General features: G+C 37.8%; 1 long non-coding RNA gene across 1 annotated transcript in view; it reads right to left on the reverse strand.

The window, feature by feature from the left end:
• LOC121664346 overlaps positions 1-18048 on the reverse strand; it is a 32294-nt gene that overhangs the window by 8731 nt on the left and 5515 nt on the right. Inside the window, exons 1-6 of the long non-coding RNA XR_006015963.1 lie at positions 15880-18048; positions 14150-14197; positions 10974-11076; positions 8066-8364; positions 6140-6252; positions 2195-2451 (exon numbers count right to left, since the gene is read on the reverse strand). The exon at positions 15880-18048 is cut by the window's right edge and continues 5515 nt beyond it. This is a non-coding gene — a long non-coding RNA (uncharacterized LOC121664346). The remainder of the gene's footprint in view (positions 1-2194; positions 2452-6139; positions 6253-8065; positions 8365-10973; positions 11077-14149; positions 14198-15879) is intronic.

The raw sequence follows: 18048 nt of genomic DNA on the forward strand, positions 1-18048 counted from the left end.
TCCTGCTGTGCCTCCCACCTCCCACATCCAGACATCAGAAGGAAGATACACACCCCCATACATCTGCCACAAATATCCATGCTTTGTCTATCTCCAGACGTGACAGAGAGAACAGTTAATCTCGGGTACAGAAGATGCGTTTTATTTAGTTAATCCAGAACTTTTGTTTTCTAATTTCCCACTAATCTCTCTGTTTTCTTCATAAGCCTTTCTGCCACAGCCTTCTCGATAGCAGGTATTTTGAATCTTTAGCCTGCTTCTGGTCTTGCCTGAAACATCTGGTGGGAAGGAAGAAAAGCAGCAGTGGGATCCAAAGTGGAGTTTGGAATAGAGACACAGAAGGGCACTGATTGTTCCTATGCCCATAACAAGTGCACAGGATCACTATGTCTGTGTGTAAACTAGCAGGACATGTGAAGGTTCATGACACGTTGGGAGAGGGACACTTAGCACAGGCTTTGCCATTTAGAATTACTATGCTGGGAAAAAAGAGCTGGATCTTTTTTGGCAGGGGAATACACTTACAAATCTTGTTAGACATACAGTATATATAACATTTTTTTCATCAGTTTTATCTGCAACATTTAGGAGGTCAGACTGAATTATCCTCTCAGCTCTAAAGCACCTATGCTTCTATTGGAAGAACCAAATGGGAATTCTTCTAAGAATATTTAGATTTTGTTTAAAATTTAACAGTGTCTAATGGCAAATCTCCCTATCATCCATCTCAAAACTCTTCAGATAAATCAGTGGCATTGTAAAAGCTCCATAGTGATTTTTCTGGCACCATTATTTCAAGTTTATTTTGGATAGTGTCAGAGGGACTTTGTTGGTTGTGTCAGCTGACCATGATGATTAATATATAATTAAGATTCTTGACCATTCCTCTTGTGTCAGCAGGAACACATCAATTCCTTTGTCTTCAGCCGATGCACACACCCAGGGCTGATTGCTCAGATATTGTTGGTGGCTTACATATGAACTATCACCTAATGATTAGATAGAGCTGACAGAAATCAAATTCTAATAATTGAAAGATAACCTCATATTTTAATTCAAGCAAAAGCACTAAAAACATTGTTTGGTAGTCTTTGGGTTGTCATATTCCCAATCAAACCCCAAAAGGTGGTGGTGCCCCCTAAGAACAAGATATATCATATTAACTACAATCTAATCTCATAACAGAGTTAAAGTAATAGAAAAACAGTGCTGCTGCTGTCATTGGAGAAATGTTGGTGTGAATAGGAGAGCAGAATCCAAGCATTAGCACCATCTATATGGTGTACACCAAATATACCTCAGGTTAAACTGACTCACTGAAGAGAAAAACAGCAAAACAAGCACACAGAAAATCACCAACCAAATAGAAGCTATCTGGCCTTTTCCCCTCCTACCCAACATCTTTCCTGCTCATTGCACAGCACAATCTTCCTTCTTTAAAACAGTTTTGCAGCTTTACCAGACCACAGGATATGTAAATGTGATTTTGTTTAGGGGACATTAAGGATGCATGTGACAAAAGACTAGCAGCATATCAGCCATGAATTAAAATCTGTTACTGTATTTTAGTTTATTGATCTACTGTAAGCTTCTCAGCATTGTCTAATTTAAATAAAACTTCAATTTGTAACAATACTATAAATAGAAGGCAATATTGATCAGAGTGCCACCAGCCTGCTGAACTTTTGTTATCACTGAAGCCTGACCAGTTAATGTTGAATGTTACAATTTATTACACTGCAAAGTACAATACAACACAATAGCATTTAGATTTATAAACAAAGATATGCTGAACTACTGAAAGCAAGTTCAGTCAGCTCAGAACAAGAAGAGCATTCTGATTTACTGGTGCACTACAGCACTATTTCCCTACCTGAGGCAATATTTCATTACCTTTCTGATATGAACACCTGTTAACTCTTCTGAAGATTGAATAATTTGATTTCTTTTAGACTCTTTTAAACCCCAGAAAAACATCTGATGTCCATCAGCAAAAATTCATTACTGCTGTGGTAGTTTTTTTGAGTTTTTGAGGAACATTACCAGTTAAGATGGGTAAACAATGTCCTAGGAGACAGAACCTTCATAACAAATAGTAGCAGATACCAGACTCCTAACGTTACTTCTTATCTTCCCCTCTTCCCTTTCACAGGAGTAAAAACTGAAGTAAATGGATGTAAAACAGCACACTTACAGGCAAATTCCACATGAGGGACTATTGTTAGGCAGTGAGCAATAAAGCACTCTCTAGACAAAGTATATTTCATTGCAGATCTTCCACTCCTGCAGGTACATTGTTCCAGGGAAATTACTGAATCGCCTTAAAGAAAGCTCAGTGTGCCTGCATCATCAGCCAGGAAAGCAAGATGCGTGCTCACTTTCCATTCTAGGTGCAGAAGAGAAGGCTCCTTGGACTCTCCTCTTCTTCAAGAGTAAGGCCACTGGGATAGCCTGCAAGACAGAAAAACATCAAAGAAAACAGTTCTCTTGGTTTGGCTTCAGAACAGAGGAAAATCAACTTTCCCAGCCAGGGCATCTCTACCCCAGAGCTGTAAATGTAATTTTAAAAAACTCCACAATCCAGTGAAAAACATTTATTAGCTGTGCCTGGATGCAGCATTGCTTAGTGAAACACAGTGCTCACCTGCACCTGGGCAAGAGGAGTTCATAAGCCAGCAAGGTATGGCACAATGTAGGCTGCTCAGACACTCCAAGAGGGAATTCCTGGGGCAGTGTTGAAACAGAGGAGAGCCTCTGTCTCAAGGATGGGAATCAATACTAGTGTGAAGGGCCACTTCCCTGTGCAAATGCCAGAAATATGATCTACCAGTTATTCCACTCAAACTCCTGTGCAATGCAGATGGGTGAAACTCTGGTGTGAATCTGCCTGTGCGTGTTAGAATGGGCACTGGAGCAGGGCTGTGAACTCACAAGTGGCTGCACACAAACACACCCCACACGAGGGACCCTTGGACAAGGCCCTTCATCCACTTTGTTCTTCCAGGCAGATCTCTTCCTTTGCCTCCCTCTGACCAGCAATTTCTAACAATGTCCTGCAACTCCTTCTCCCCATTGTCTGTCACAGCTCTGCAGAGAAGCGGTTCTTTCCCTGCCATCGCAGCAATGTCTTCACAGGAGGTCGAAGCCTGTCCTGTGCCCTTTACTCTGTACTCACACAGCAGCACAAGGGACTGGCTGCAACCCAGGCAATAGAACCCAAGAAAACCAGCCTGTGCTACAGAGCAACACACAAACATCAACCTGAGAGCGTCCATCCAGGGCAGACCCAACTTTCTCCAGGCAGAACTAAGGCAGAGAGTGCTGAGGAAGCAACTGGAAGGGAAGCAGCACCAGCCCCTTCAGAGGGGCAGCCATGAGCTGCCCCTGCTCCTGACATGGGGCAGAAGTGCCCCAAAACCTGCCCAGGCCACAGCTGCTGGCAGTGTCTGCAAGAGCTTCAGCTACAAAGCCATGCAGGGAAATTGTGTACATAGCACCAATAGCAGCACTCCTATTTGAATTAGAAAACAATAATGTAAATAAAGTAATATTACTATGCATATTTCCTGAGAGAATTTTCTCTCTAGAGCTCGATGTCTATTAGCCTTCAGCTAAAATAAAGATCATCAGACCGAAGATTCTTTCTTTTTTCCTTTAACAAAGAATGTAATCCACTCTGACGCCTTCAGACTGGGGAATTAATTTTTTAATTAGGAGCTGTAACTAAAATGCTGTTATCATAGAAACAATGTTAGGGTTTAAATTTTACTTATTTAAAACAAGACCAGGCATTTTGAAGTAGTTTCAGATGGAGGGGACACAATTTAACCAGGGGTTTGTGTACAGAGTATGCAATGATCAGATTAGCCTTTTAAGCTTTCATTCAAAATTCACCTGTCTCTAGGTATTTTTGATATTGTCAGGTTAGGGGGAACAGAGTCTTGATATGTTTGTTATTTACAGGTTCATGTACTCCTAATGAGCCCTGACCCACGGAAATGTGCTGACACTGCCACGGTGCAGGCACTCCTGCAAATGTGGTGCTTCCCTCCTCAGTAAAGCAGAACAGCAAAGAAAACCTAAAACTCAACTCAGTCAAATACTTAAAGCTTTATTTTTGGTTAGCACAGATGCGAGGTACCAAACTTAGAGAGAGCAGGCAGTCTGCAAATTAGTAAGATTACTTGTTCAGGAATTTTAGAGGAATTTGGCAAAAATAACTGACATTTGGTCCATTCCGACTTAAAATGTCATTTGATGTGATAATATTTGGCAGATCTTTAAATCTTTCTAGAAAAAACAAATTCTAACTTCAAATCACACCTTAAATTAAATTTCAATTCCCTAACTATAATTATGAATTTTTAATTTTATACTGATGAAGTCTCCAATCTGCACAATTCCTAATTCTGCAGTTCACCCAAGCCAGAAATTCAAATAATAACTTTTTCTATCCTTTCAAATGCCCAAGACAGTATGAAGCATGGTTCCTTGCATAAACTGTTACAAACATATCAGGAATATGTTCAAATAAAATTCACAAATAATATTAACTACATAAAATACAGAATGTCTCAATCTGTTGCAGGAAACTTTGAAAGCAGAAGAGGTTACATTCAATGAATGTTTTGTTCATTAAAAAGTATTCACACCAGTCTAATCGAAAGTTTGGCTTTTGCATCCCCCTTTTCCTTTTCCAGCTGTCAAGTTCTGGTCTGAACACCACATTTGTTGACTTCTTCTGCCAAAGTCTTGTTTAGTTTATGGATTCACAACTGGACAGAAGGAAAAAAAGGAGGCCTGAGACAGGCCGAAAGATAGACAAGAGCAGAGTTGAATAAAGCCAGATCAGGTGAAAAGGAAATGAGATCTGGAAAAAATCAAAAGGCAGGAGGCCTAGGGAAGGACAAGAGCACATATGGGAGAGGATTTGCAGATTGAAGGATATAATAATGGAGAACGGCAGCTAAGAGACAATGAAACCAACAAACAGATGGAAAGAAAAAGGACAAGGAAAGAGAAATAAAGTTCAAAAGTGCCAGAAATAGAGCAGGAGCTATTTAACAGCGAATCAGGCAGTGAGAAGAAAGATACTGAATGGAAAAGATTTGACTATTAAAAAAAGCCCCTATATTAAAATCTTTATGACACTAGATTCTGCAGCAGGAAGATATATTTCCATTTTTTTCCAAGAAAGTCCAATATTTGGAACAGTTTTAATGCAAAGGTAGAATTAGTTTAAAAAGTAGTGTATAACTGAACTTTTAGTGCTAATAGTAACCATATCTATTTTAAATATTCCTACAAGTACTAACCAGATCCTTCAGAGTTATCATCTCCGTTTCTCTGTATATAAACAGAAAGAACTCCATAAGGCAAATAAACACCTCTTGCCATCTGCTGAGAAACAAGCACTAAGAGTCTTTACGAGTTCATTTTAATGAAAAACTTTTCAGAGATGCCCGGTATGTAACATGATCCATCAATGTTTCAGTTTCACAGCCCTGATTAAGGCAGTCACATACAAAATGTGGCAGATTCTCTGCTTTCCAAGAATGATATATGAATTACAGAACACTCTAAAAATGCATATTAATTTCTAGAAACCTTACTTAAAATACCTTGGCAGTTAGGATGGACCAATGTATATGCATATTAATATAAAACCTCACATATTTCAAAAACTTACAGATTGCAATAGCTATTTTAGGGGGGTTTTTTTACATAAATATGGTACATGCTAAGATATTTTAAAATCACATAGATTAAACTGTATGGGTTTTTCCATTTTGTTTGCTCTTATTACTACCAAGGAAAAACATACTTAGGTGAAAAAAGCGACCTGTGGAAAATATTACTGGCTGTTTGCATAGCAAGACAACTTTAATCTCAAATTTCTTGCCATTGACTCAAAGAAGACTGGATAATTTCTAAAAAAAATGCAGATTAATAATAATTGCATTGATAGTTCAGTTTCTTTCCTGAATATAATGGTACAGGACAGGCCTTTATCCTGAAAGCAAGAATAAAAGAATGTTTACACATCCTTAGCTCCTAAAAATCAGCAAAGTCCCTTATACCCAGGAATGTCAGAACAGCACAGAAAGTCTAAAGATTTGTCTCAGCAAAATCACTTTACCTGATCTGAAGGGATCTCAAAGTCCTTTTCCATATCCCAAGGAATGCTCATGCACAGTTTCAGTTCTTCTGTATCCACTAAAATAAAATGGGATTGTCCTTCCTTCACCTTTCCTGAAAAGGAATAATTTCTTATTTTCATTTGAGAGGAACAACACCCTCATGAAGTGTAAATTCCTCTGTGAGGGGGCTTACACAGGTACAGCTCTACCACACACACTCATTACAATCACCACGTCATTAACTGTGTCACTGGTAACCAATTTCTGAGTAGTTGGGGCATGAAGCACCTAAAAGTGGACAGACAAGCACCTCTTATACACAGCCAAGAACATTTCAGAAAAGAAATGGTTAAACATTTAAGCAGTGTTATACCTGCTTGATAAATCACATCATTTTCTTAAATAAAAATAGCCATTGCATATGTGCCAAACGAGTCAGCTCCTCACTTTATTTGGGTTCATTGTTGGCTTTTGGGTTCTGGGACTGAGGTATATTTTTACGTATATTTTGCTTAAAATAAAGCCCCAGGTCAGTCTTGGTGTAATTTTTTTTAGCTAGTCAAGTTATGAACCCCTGAAAAAAGGTGTTTTTAATGGAAAGGCTGACAACCCCTTAAGTGAAGTGCTGTGAATGATGGCACCTTGATCAGAGTTGGAGAAAACGTTCAATGTGATATAAGCTACTGAACTAAGTTGTAAAATGACAAGGACTGAGTGAACAGTTTTTAATACAGATAATATTGTTCATATAGTCTATAAATATAGAATTAAATGTTGACCTCTATCTCCCATGTCAAAAGTCAAAGTCAGTGTCAACACATATTGTTTTTATTTGTTTCAAGAGAAAAATAGATCAACAACATTAACCTCACAATGAACAGAGAATTGAACGAATTAAAAAGCAGTACCCCATAAATCCCCTTCCTTTTATTGGCACAGTGATAAAAATGCCTAGGGCTTAGAGGAAAAGGGTAGTCTCAGACACTCATCTGAGCTGCTCTATGTACACAGAGCTGTACATCACATGCTAAAACAGAGGAACAGAGATATTAAGATTTGTACAGTCTCATATAATACATAATATCCATCAAATTGCATCATAGCATCCTGCAAAACAGGGCATGTCAGATATCCCTAAGACAAGTAGATTATCACTAGACTACTTTAAAGCAACTTTAGCCTTCCACCTACCTTTGAAAAACACATTTCACAAAAGATATTAAATACACGAAAAGAAGACTTTATTCAATACCATCCATACTTGTGGTTTACCAATATTTTAAGACATCACCTGAAAAAAATCCATTGTGCTTCGAGAGTTACCAGTTTCACTGGTTGGGTAGCTCCTTAAATTTTTGGCTCGTTGGGATAGGACTGAGGGATATGACATTTTTCTCCTCTTTAAAACGTCATTTTTTTCAAAACACCTCATAATAATAAAGGCCCCTATTTCACAACGCCATAGTAAATTTGACAGTTAACTAAAATGAGCAGTTTCAATTGCAAATTCAGTTTAATTGCAATTTTTAGTGCTGCATAATTAAACTGAAAATGTTCTAAAAAGATTCACACAGTCAAAACTAGGACAGAAACAAAAGCATTTTCACAGCATTGGTTTAGGTGTTTCTAATCAATTTCTAGAGAAACTGACAAAAAGTAACATTTAAAAATAAATCAGTTTAACAAAAGAAAAGGAATGGTATCATCTGAAAAATTCAGCTGTTAGTTTTTGTTTACATTTTCTTATCCTCCTGCAGCTTGTAGGATATACACAAATTCTTTTGGTTTACTGCTCCAGTGATTATCTGCTGGCAATGTTGCATCATGTGAAAAACATTTTACAGCATTTGCACTGTGTACTAAACACACAAAAGCAACTAATTACAACGTTTGTCAAATCTAGAGTGTGTTCTGTGGACACTTACTGGAATAAAATTCCATTTTTCTTCTTGAAATGGGTTGGCTGACTTTGAGTTTCACCAGTAAAGCATAGGCTTGGAGTGAAATCTTGACTCCCACACTGCTGAAGGCTGGTATGCTGAAGCTCATCTATATCTTGGTGAGAAAAGCCTTCTCAGGCTTGAACATTCACAGGGCTTGAAAGAATTTTACAGCTGGCTATAAAGAGCAACTTTTCTGCTCCACATGTATTCATGCAGCTTCTGGGCAGAACCAGTCATGGTGCTTTTCATAGCTGGATGATCAGAAGACTTCTCTATAACTTCTAGTAAAGAAGGAAAGACATGTATTTTATTATACTAGAGGATTATTGGTGTGTAGGGCAACGCTGAATAGCTGTATAAAGCAAATCACTTAAGGCCTTGCTAAGCCTGTAAACTCAGTCATAGCTTTACACAGAGAAATAATGTTCAAACAGGGAGGGTACTTTCTAAGACACATGGCTGATAAAATTAACTTCAACCTTGGTTTTAAAAAGATCTTTGTGTGATTCAAAGAATACTGTTTACTGCATGAAAAGAATGATGAATGTGTTACAAGGGCATAAAAAAAGAAATATAATACTTTGTCTCTCTTTTTATTATTTGAGTCCTTATCCCATTAAGCCAATTTGCATATTGGGAATGTTATAATATTGTAAGTTTAAGGTTTAGCTGTTACGACAGTCAAGTAACAGAAGCATCAGCTCTCCAGCAAGAACATGTGAGTTTATGGTTGGTTGTGATTCTCCTGTGAGAAACAAAAATGAGGTTTTGCATTCTGACCTGTGCCAAGGGGCCCAGCAGCCATCTGGCTGCATCGATAGAGGCCAGCCAGCACCAGAGACTACCAGGATGGACAACAGAGATGAATCCTTGCAGAAAGAGAAAGGAAAAGAGTCACAGAGCTACAGCAGCCAGATCTTCAGGAATATCCCTGGAGACTGCAGTGACTGGAGCTCTCAGGCAGGAGCTCAGCAGCACAAAAAATGTTTGAACGATGCTGCAGCCTCCTCTCGTTCCATAAGAGCCATCCTTTAACTTGAGCCTCTCTCAGTGCACTGAGTATTCTGAAGTTTATTGTTCCACAATGTCATACAGAAATAAGCTCACTGAGTAAAAATATCCAGTTTTCCATATATTTATAAAAACAATGATCACATTTGTTAAACAGGCAACCATATTGCTTAACATAATTCCAGCACTAAAAAGACACAAAGCACAGACAACTTTAAACTTTAACAGATTCAAGCATATGAACAGGAAATACAACAATGATTGACAGTGACTGTTGATAATTAACTGATAAAAACTAAGTTTATTTGTAAATACCAGTATCCCAATTCATAACAATTTACATTTTAAGAAATTCAGCAATCAAGCCTGTAATACGAATTTCCTGTTTGTCATTTTCTTCCACAATTTGAAAGCTTTCTCATGCTTGGTGTACAACTGGGAAAATTCTTCAACATCACCCAAGAAGTTTGGCATCAATCTAGAAACGATAGTTTGCACAGATATATTAACTGAGATAAATGAATCAGTTCAAATCCTGGTGTAGATACTGTTATAGATTAAAAATATCTTATCTGTATGTTAGGATTGTCTATGGTAATCAGCACTTCTTATTCTGTTTTGAAATATGTAGATACCTATTCAAAAGCGCAGCATTAAAAAACTCACACAGGCTTTTTTTCTAACTAGCCTTTGGTGTTAAATGACAATAATCTATATTTATCAAAATAATGAAGATGTGTTCAGCTTATACGATGATCTCCTACTTTAGTTGAGTGAACACATAAAAAGAAACAGTTGCTGTGTTTACTATTATTTATTATTATTACTATCATTATTTCAATAATAGCGAAATGCAGATAAGTATTTGGCTTGTTGAAATTTTAGCATGAGCTCCAAAAACTTCACACATATTTAGCATACTGATTCCAGACATGGAGAAACAAATTAGCAGATAAGTATTGTGGTAATCATTAGTTAAAATTCTCCAATACAAGCTAGTGTCAGCATCCACTTTCAGAGCCAAGGAAAATATTCATAAGCTTTTACTTCCTGTAATAGAGAATTCACTGTTAACTACGATTCAGATTCCGTGTTTTCAGTCTCCCTACAAACATGAGTCCTCTCTTAGGGATTCTATCAAAAAACTCTCCCTGCTAACAAAAAAATAATAAAAATACACTGTGATAAAATGCCTTTAATCAAAAGGACCTCAAGATATTGAAACCTGCAACAACAGCTGCAAAAAAAATAATCAGAAGTACAGCTAGCCTTCATTTCTTGAAGCCACGGTCATCTGAGAGAATATTATTTTCTATTAAAATATAAAACACACAATTATTGATTCTTCCTGCCTGTTTCATACATCTTATATACCGCACATTTAAACACACTTATATTTTTAAACTTTCCATTAAAATAATAGTTAGATGATAACAAGGTAAGGTAGACCAATTTAAAACCTTGTAAGGCCATTAAGAACTTACTACTAGAAAAATAGAAGTTAACAGAAGAAATTATGCTCCACATTTTCACATCTGGGCTTGCAAAAGTAGCTTTTGCAAGTCTCATGCTTCTCTCTGTGTGCTCTTATTGCCAGCCTTTTGATCTATCTGAAGAGAAATAAGGACAACCACAGAGCTACACGTGTCACTCAAAGACACGAACATGCTCGGTGATATCCTGGAACCCTAAATAAGAGCAGTGACTCGCTACCAGAGGAAGGTGAGGGGCTCGTTCCTCCTGCAGCAAAAACAAGCTACAAAGCAGTGCACTCCAGGATTCGTGCACATTTGGGGGATCAGGTTTACCACAGATCACCTAGGAGAAAAGACAGGGACTCTAGAGCAGTAAAAAAGTACCAAATGAACAAAGTGCTCACAAGTGGCTTTGCTGATGCTGGAGAACAGAGTGGATGGCATTTGTCACAGTCCTGATATCCCCCAAGTGTTGCTGCTGCACTAGTTCTGCCCTTTCAGTGCAATCTGAAAAAAAAATTTGTACACAATATTTAGTACATCGACAAGCCAAAGATTTTTATTATTATTTTCTTTTTCTATCCATTTATGGTTACAAATTAATGAAATTACATGAGACTGAAGCCAATGACAACTGCTAATCTGTAAGCAACAACAAGCAAGGAAAAGCTGATAGGAGTACAGCTGTTTTATTTTAATTGAGGAATGATTTTATGTTGGAAGCACTCAATATTCACAGCAAATTAAAAATAATGAAGTGAATTGATACCAATGATATTTTTTTACCTACTATCCCTTTGTAAATCTATTTCTTCACACAAATTGACATGTCTAATTGATACATATGCTATTATTCCTCATTAGTAGGCTGAATAAAATAATTCTTGATTAAATTTATTGCAATTTACAATCCAGCATAATGCTTGCAAGCTATAAAAGTCAATCAACAGGAAACAGAAAAAAACCAGATGACATTATTACTTTTTATATATACACAACAATCTCATGTATTTCATGGAACCTCCCTAAGCATTTCATTGCTCCTCAGGAGCTACGGGCTGTCTCCAACAGGTCACTTCATTTTTCATATGGCCATAGATATATTTCACTGCATACATTCTTCTGAGTTTTTCTGATAAATATCACCTCTAATAAGCAAATTATTTGCGTATTTAGCAATCTGTTAGAAGTTGTCTGGAAGAGTTAGTCTTCTACTTACACTCAAACAAAATTATGCAGAACAGCTGATGATTTACTTTGTGTGGATTAGGGAGTTTGATTTATGTTGTGTTACCACTGCATCAAAAAAGCTCAACAAGTAGCAAAAATTCAGAATTTCAATGAAACAAAGAAAGTCAATAGTAAACCTGACAAGCAAAATATATATCTTGTGATGCAAAATTTCTAGCCAAAAAGAAAATGGAATCAATGGCAGGTCAGTCTGTTCTTTATAATTTTAACTTATTCCACATCTTGCCCTGGCCTCCATTATTTTATAGGAAATTTTTTGGTATTCTGAACCTAGCAGAGCAGCTATTATGTTACTCTCTAATGGCAAGAAAAGTATGTTATGATCAGACTCTTTCTGTGGCCTATTGCTCCTATTTCTCTGGAGAATGTTAGCAGCTGGCACAGGATTGCTGCCCTTGCTGATGCTGGGCTTCAGACTTGAGAAATAATTTACCCAAAAATGCAGTATATATGCTATAATTAGTACAGACACAGAATAGATATCTGATTCTTGTTGTCTGAACTTAATACAATTTCTTTTTGATGAAGAGCCTCTGATGCCCTAACTGTGTGTCTGCCCTGATTGTAGTCTGTATGTCAACTTGTTCAGATAAGCAGAAGAAATTGCTCAAAAAGTCAGACATTATTGTATAGGACCACAGGATCAGAATTAAAGCCTAAACTGTATGGGGAATGTTTTCCATTCATATTACATACCATCTTCTTTGTAAGACAGTAGATAAAATCTAATTTTAAAAAATTAATTTCTAGTTCAAATACAACTATCTATAAACCTAATGAATTAGAAAAGAGAAATACAGAAGTCTACAGATGTAACTGAAATTAAGGTACAGGTTCTAAGGCTGTAATATGACAGTCTCCACTGAAAAATAATCTGGATTTTATTCTAGAGCTATTTGAGATTCACAACTGCATTTTTATACAACATAATTCCAGTAACTGATATTTTTTTGGTTACTACTTGGGAATTTTGATCAAATCTTTGTAAAAGGCAATATCTCTCAATTCAGAAAGACCACTGACATTTCAAAATCAAACCCTCCATTTCAAAAAATAGGAGGAAGAGGTACTATCAGCAGCAAACCCAGCTGTTTCAGGATTCATCTACTACTTGATATGTGTTACTCAGCACAGTAAACAACCAATCTGCCAGGGGCAAAAAATCAAAGAGCTCTGTGTCAGCTGAACAGCATCTTTTAAAGAACTGAGGAAGTGGCCCAAAAAAGCAACCCTTAGAGGCAGGCAGATGTTTTCTAGTGTTCCTGGGGGACCCTGCCATTTCAGAAAGTGCTGTCACCTAGACCTGCACCATGCTCCATGTGTGAGATCATGTTTCAGGGTGACCAAAGGTATTTCCAACAACAAAACTATCCACAACAGAGCAAGAATAATCAGGGGCTATGGCCTTATTGAAACTGAATTCTAATGTAGGTCCTCCACATGCATTTAGCCTCAACTGTCAAAGGTGACTTAATTCATTAAACCTTTCCAGCCTTCTTCTCTGGACAATAGATAAAACCAGCATGGATGTGCTGCTCATTCATTCTGATCCAGGGTGCTCTCTTGGTCTGCACACACCCAGTGAGGGTAAAGGACCCTAAGCTGTGCCAGGCCATGGAAAAAGAGCCAGAGCAGGGCTGCAGGGACTGTGTGGCTGGGACATCCCCCAGAGCAGCTCAGCTGGTTACGGTAGAGTACTGATAACACACTGAGTGTGGGTTCAAAATATCCCTGTATGGGCCATTTACTTAAGAGCTGGACCTGATTATCCTTGTGGGTCCCTTCCAGCTCAGAATATTCTGAGTCACAAGTGACATGATGTGCCAGGGGGGCCAGCTCAGCCACCCCCCTTCTAGCAGCAGACCCACAAAGCAAAGACCTTTATATTTCAACAGGCATTATCTTGTCATCGCTTTTAATCTAGAAAAACCATATTAAGAAAAACATGATGGCAAAGATTATGATCAGCCTTAAATACACCATTTTCATTCAGCTCCAACAAACTCAATAGGAAGACTATTTCATGAAAGAGCACAACAGATTGAAATTCAATAGTTTAGTTAATCCGAGCATAATGAAATAAAATTATACATATATATATATACACACACACACGTGTATGTGTGTGCACAGGGAGGGAGAAGCTACAGCTTTCACATACATAAAATTTCTATTATAAAGCTCAAATAAGAAATGTGATATCAGCTCTTTAAAGTTTTCTGCTCAGAATGCTTCTAGCTGCAAACACAAAAACAAACCAATACATCTATGACATTTGCAATTTTTAAATCTTAATAACTTGTGAAATTAATAAAAAAAATTCACTCACTTTATTATATTCATCACCACAGAAGACAAAGGTATTATCCAGTTGAGTCTATACCAAAAAGAAACACCCGCATTAATATCTGCGATTTGATACACATTCCAAACACAAGAAGTAACAAATTTGGTGACAAAGCTGTCAAAATATGTTCTGCAAATACATTGGCAAGAGATCTGGACATACTAAAGAAATTCAGTGAAACAAAATAGGTGCCAAATGGGGATGTTTGACAGAGTGTTCAAAAATACATTTAGACCAAAGCAGGAACATATCCAACAGAGAGATTCTCTACATAAATTATCATGAAACTATTAGAAATAATTGGCCAGTGATTTCAAAATATTACATATACTTTTAATGTTATCAAAGAGCTGTGTTGTGAACCATGTGTGATTTCTTGGCGATTGAATTTTTGGCCGCACAACAGCGTTTTTAGGTGCAAGTGAAAATACTATATCCCATACTGTAAGTCAATCTGTAGTCTTTGAAATTTCATCGAGCTTCCAAGTGCTTTGAAAGGCTGTTGGGGGAAATACTATAAAGTCTGGATACTCTGGGAGGCTGCAGAGCACAGCCCTTGCAGTGGCTCTGCTGAACAGATGCCTTCCCCAAGGCTGAAGAGAGCCCACATGGTAAAGATGTCACGGCCAACCTCTCCAGCCAGAATGGAGGTGTCTGTGGTCACAGTGCCCCAGGCCACCAGGTCAGTGTAGCCCTGGTCCCTACAGCAGGTACCACAGTGCTGACACAGGCCAGTGCTGGAGGTAAAGAGGCACAGGGGGAGGCACCTGTACATCTCTGCTAGGCTAACAAGAGCAGATTAATTTATATTCAATGTTGTATTACCAGCATTTCTCAATAAAATGAAGTCATCTAAATGTTTCCAAATACTTCTGTGAAAGCTGATATCTCTGCAGATATACTTGCAGGAGCAGCAGCCCCTGCTCTGCACTTGGATGCCTTGGTAAATGAAGGGGATCAGGGGTCTACCTTGCAGAGCTACCTGTTCACACCCTTCACAGGCATGAAATTCAAAGTTGTTTAATGGTTCTAGAGAAATACAGGCCTTGTAACAGAATAAAACTGAGCAAGTCAAAGTAGACTACCCAGAAAGCAGACAGGGTGCCAGGGCAGCTTCCTTCAGCCCCAATGTGCAGCTGAGCTAAATGCTTACATCTTGAGCACGCACTGAAATTTACGGAGTCTGCTCAGATCTTAAGGCTCAGAGTATCTGGGGTTAAAATCTGGCTTCCCTGAAGCGTATGGAAATATATTCCCCGACTTCAGTAGGACCTGTTATAATCTACAAAGGTTTCAACAGCACACTGATCTGGGCCTCCCATTAGGGCATTGAGCCAAGTGAATTATATTCTTCATATGTTCACTCTCAAAAATTTGTGGTTGATTTTTAGGAAAACATTTTTATATACACGTTGTGGAATTCCCTCATTATTATCCTATATCAAAGACACGCGCTCTGAATTTGAGGTAGTACAAGGTAAGATTTGTGTTAACTTCTGGCAAGTTCATTCCTTACGCTTGAAGTGAGCCTCTGAGAAAGCCCTCTCCTGCACAGACAAGCTTTTTCCAACTCCAGAAAGATCCATTTTCCTGAACAACCACAAAGAAAAAGGCACAGATATAACTTAAGTAGCCCATAACTCCATTTATTCCACCGAGATCAGAACTTTCCAGAAAAGCCTCATCCAGTGCTTGCTATCATTTCTCCTTACTCATTTTGACATCCTCAAGGGCTGCCTCCACCTTCCTACATCCCTCCCAGTGCTGTCCCAGGCTGTTGGTGGGCTCCTGTGGGCTTGGAAGCAGGGCAAGGAAAAGCTCTGACTTCTGCTGGAGTAGAAAGTGGCACGAGTTTTGTAGCTGCCTTTAGTCCTGAGCAAAACATTCCAGTTTTGGACATCAACCTAAAAAAATATATGCCAGCACAGATAAGGTTTTTTACTTCATATTGTAACTGCTGTTTCTGTCAGCAGATTGTGGGTTTTACCTGTGAGCTACACCTTTTGGAACTGGTTACAGAGCTTTCAGATAGGCATTTTTTGTTGGACAAATGAATTTACTATCAGCAAAGCAGACTGAGTTACTTAAATGGGCATATTTTTTTTTCCTTCTGTGTGAGGCCTTTAAATTTAACATGCCTTTAAGAAGTATTAACTTTTAAGTTGCCATAAAATCAAATAATTGTATTTATTAATTTGTTTTAATTACCAAGCACAGATAAGCATATGTCCTACTTAGCCTGGGAAAATCTGAATGCACACCTGCTCCAACAAGCAGTCTGTAAAATGAGACGTGAGGAAAATATTTGAATTACATTTCCCTGTTCCAACATACCATTTTTAAAAACCACTTTCAACACTGAACTAGGCCTTTACAGTTAAGGCATTTTACAAGATGATACTGAGCTATGTTTCCTGTCTATGAAGAAGGCACCAGCATATAAAATGGTAGTGAATTTGCATTACCTCCAATCCATCATTCTTTGAGTGCACAGGAAAAACTGTGAGACCTGCTGCAACAAAGCACAGCCTTGTGTTGACAGATTCTTATTTAAGTGACTGTGAATACAACAATTCCACAAATAATTTGTCAAGTGTGTGGCTGAACTAGCTCTGAACCCTGATAAATACCAACTCTCCTCACTGCTACAAAGGCATGATGTTCTGTGTGCGGGCAGTGAGTAACAAGCACCAGGATTTAACAATCGATGCTACTATATTTCTCTTTTCTTTGTGGTTAAAAAAGCCTTGAAGGGTGGCTCTTTCAGCAGTGTTAAGTACTAGTGGTGGCTATGCCTTGCAAATCTAAGTAATACACTGCAGGCTGAGGTGAAAGGAATAGCACACTGCATCCATTTTTAGCTGCATTTAAAACATATGGTTTATGTTGTCTGGTGAAAAACACTCTTTACTGTATAGTTAGCAGACTCTTGTTTAATACAGGCTATTATTAAATGGACCTCTTTCAAGTTATGATAATAGGACATCTACTTCACTGCTTTTTGCATCCTAAGGCATATATTTGGACCAGGGTAATTCAAGAGAAGAGTCTCTTTCAGGAAAAATAACTCAAACTCTAGGGGAACACATGTACATATTAATAGGAGGAAAAACACTCCTTCCAGGTATTCAATTGAAATCAAGATTGCATTTTTCTATCATGCAGTGCATTCTAAAGGCGTTATGGATGTACGAGAAAAAAATCATTTTTAAAGAAATGTAAATCTAATCAGTCTTGAAGCTAGCAATATATACATAAATGTCTCTTGCAGACATAATTTAGTATGCATTATTAATTTATTTTTCATAAAGCTTTCCAGCTACAAAAAGGATAAGTGGAAATGTGCACCCACATTGACGATAATGCTCATTTGTCAGGCAGGAGTGAACATATTAACAAATTTCCCCCCCTGAAATCCCAACCTAAAGGATGTTCAGAAGCTTCTTTGCAGAAAGACCAGACATGCTTATTACAGACAACGTTATTCCAGGCATTATAATAAAATACCAACCTTTAATGGGACCTGAACTTCAGCAAGGTATTTGCAAGGCAAAACTGTTACCAACTCTGGACAGCAAAATACTGTATCATATAAGTCAATTATATTTACACTTTGACTGTAAAATACCAGTGCCTATGGAAATAAATAGATACTATTAACTAGTCCTGATGTAAAATGCTAATTATTTATTGTTTATAAAGCAATTTCAAATAAAGTAGAACTCGTACACTAGTGCCATCATGATTTTCCAGTCATTAACTTAACCAGAATTTGCATTTTGGGACTATAGCCAGTGACTTACATGCACTACTTAAGTCATTTTTCAAACACCCTGTCCCATCTTAATCTATTCATCATTAATCACATTTGGTCACTTTAC

Source organism: Corvus kubaryi, unplaced genomic scaffold (assembly GCF_017639235.1).
Source record: "Corvus kubaryi isolate FWS band 111438036 unplaced genomic scaffold, C.kubaryi_AGA036_p1.0 37300, whole genome shotgun sequence".
Classification (NCBI taxonomy): domain Eukaryota; kingdom Metazoa; phylum Chordata; class Aves; order Passeriformes; family Corvidae; genus Corvus; species Corvus kubaryi.